General features: G+C 43.2%; 1 pseudogene; it reads right to left on the bottom strand.

Moving 5' to 3' along the window:
* Positions 1–1,219: 1,219 nt before the first annotated feature.
* Positions 1,220–1,399, bottom strand: LOC122491005 (annotated as a pseudogene).
* Positions 1,400–2,880: the final 1,481 nt, after the last annotated feature.

Here is a 2,880-nt window from a genome sequence, read left to right as displayed (position 1 = left end):
AGTCCTAATCCATGCTGGGCTGGCTTCTGGTGTGGCCTCCTGCAAGGTAACCTTGTTCTCATCTTGTTTCCTTTAATTATGTATTGAGCTGACAGTAGACTTGCCACTGAATATGGAACAAAAGCTTGGCCTTTCCCTGAAGTTGCAGTTCTCAGGGCAGCAAACTATCACCAAACAGAAATTCCAGCTCAGAGGTGTGCATCTGGCCATGCGCCGGGGGCATCTGCTCCTGTGGAAGGAAGTGTTCCCCGGCTCTAAAGAGGTACAACAGGTTGGCTCAGTTGGCTCTTCTTTGGCTGGAGAGAGCAGATTGCGAACATCTCCCAAGTCTTTTCAGTGATGTCCCAAGCGTAGCTTGATACCAGCCATGGTGTAGGTATGTGCACCATGGAAATTAGCAAACACTGTAAGCGAAGGCTTTTATCTTGGAGATCCATTGATTATTGGGCCTTTCCCCGAAGGATCAAAGGCCATTGATTAGATACTGCCATCTGTCCTGCTGTGGCATATACAACGTGGTCCATGGGTAATATCAACTGAGTCTACAAAAACATATTGGGGTTTTAGGGAGCTGATAAAGATACCCATTTTCCCCAACCCAGTTCTGAACTAAGTAAAATACAAAGAACAGTCAGATAGATGGAGCCCAATGTATAAGCTCTTTTGCTGGTAAAGGCTAGGTTGGTGAATGTGGTTTAGGTGCAGCAAGAAGGGACTTCCTAATACTATTCTCCAGAATCAAGCAGAACTACCCATCGGTCACAAGCTCGTCTGGACGACCAAAAGCTTTTCCATATGGAGCTCTCCTCTTGAAAAACTTACTGTACTGAGAATCAGAACAGAATGCTTGATTTCTTTGGGCAGCTGACTCTCTAGAATAAGGGTAGAGGAAAGGACTGAGCTCTCTTTGCCTAGTTTCTGTCACAAAGTCACTGGTAAGAGGAGTCCTCCTCTCTGGGGAGGAATCAGAGAGGGACCAGATAGACAGCAGAAGCATTTCTTGCACTGAGTGCCCACCACATGGAGGGAGATATCAATTAGGGCCTGATAACCATTGTTCTATGAAAACCTAGAGACAACCAAGTGGGAAAGTGATGAAAAATGTAAACTGGATTCTATTTTTCCAGGTTCATAATGTATTGTACAAACTGAGTATCACATGGTGAGTTGACATTAGCTTGTCCAGGCATGGGAACTTAACAGATGAGGTACTGACTGTTTAGAGTTCGTATGTGGCTTTCATAGCTGGAGGTTTTTTAGACCTTAACTTCAAGTATAAAACTACCAAAGCAATGCCGCTGCATGTGGCCAGTACACAATTCATTCTCCCTGTGGGAGTATTGGACTATTTTTTAATACCAGTGAAATGGAATTGGGCATGAGTTTCTGGTACTACCATGATTTCAATCTCACAAAAGACACAGATTCTGCAGCCCATACACAGCTACCTCTTGGCCCAGCTGGAAGAAGCCCTGTAAACTGGATTCTGTGGGTCTCAATATGGACACACTCTGCCTTCCCAGTATTGATGTTTTAAAAAGTATCAGATTGTCCTGCATCTGGAGGAATATATAGTGGTGTTCTTATCACACATACATACACACACACACACACATACACACACACACACACCCTTCTGACTATGACATTGCAGATGGAGTCTACAAAAGTGATCGTAATCTCTACAAGCTTTTCATTTTTTTATATTTTTAATGTGAAATTTATTGTCAAATTGGTTTCCATACAACACCCAGTGCTCATCCCAACAGGTGCCCTCCTCAATGCGCATCACCCACTTTCCTCTCCCTCCCACCCCCCATCAACCCTCAGTTTATTCTCAGTTTTTAAGAGTCTCCTATGGTTTGCCTCCCTCCCTCTCTAACTATTTTTTCCCCTTCCCCTCCCCCATGGTCTTCTGTTAAGTTTCTCAAGATCCACATAAGAGTGAAAACGTATGGTATCTGTCTTTCTCCGTATGACTTATTTCACTTAGCATAACACTCTCCAGTTCCATCCATGTTGTTACAAAAGGCCATATTTCATTCTTTATCATTGACAAGTAGTATTCCATTGTATATATAAACCACAATTTCTTTATCCATTCATCAGCTGATGGACATTTACTCTCTTTCCATAATTTGGCTATTGTTGAAAGTGCTGCTATAAACATTGGGGTACAAGAGCCCCTATGCATCAGCACTCCTGTATCCCTTGGGTAAATTCCTAGCAGTGCTATTGCTGAGTCATACGGTAGATCTATTTTTAGTTTTTTGAGGAACCTCCCCACTGTTTTCCTGAGTGGCTGCACCAGTTTGCATTCCCACCAACAGTGCAAGAGGGTTCCTATTTCTCCACATCCTCTCCAGCATCTATAGTCTCCTGATTTGTTCATTTTAGCCACTCTGATTTGCATGAGGTGATATCTTAATGTGGTTTTGATTTGTATTTCCCTGATGAGGAGTGATGTTGAGCATCTTTTCATGAGCCTGTTGGCCATCTGGATGTCTTCTTTAGAGAAGTGTCTATAGAAGCTTTTTATATTATAGGTCTTCTCCAACCCTGAGACATCTTGTGTAATCTGGCTACAGGTGAGAAATTCTTATGGGACCTGTCAGAGAGTAAGCTTTGCCTTTCCATCTGCTCTGTGGGGTCTTTTTCCAGGGGCCTTGGGGATATCCAGACTTTACCCTGATACCAATGACTTCCAGTTTCTCCACTGGTTGTGAGCTAATGCAGCTGAAGGTGGCTGATCAGCAGACTATATGAGGGGTGGCATTTTGTAAGGTGTCTTTACAAAGTTTCCTTCAGTGCATATTCCCCTGGTTTTCATTTAGAAAATGTGGAAGTATTCTGCCCTTATCAAACTACTGGTATCCTGCC

Source organism: Prionailurus bengalensis, chromosome C2, assembly GCF_016509475.1.
Source record: "Prionailurus bengalensis isolate Pbe53 chromosome C2, Fcat_Pben_1.1_paternal_pri, whole genome shotgun sequence".
Taxonomy (NCBI): Eukaryota; Metazoa; Chordata; class Mammalia; order Carnivora; family Felidae; genus Prionailurus; species Prionailurus bengalensis.
The sequence above is the reverse complement of the archived record's forward strand: the minus strand, read 5'-3'. Positions and strand labels throughout refer to the sequence as shown.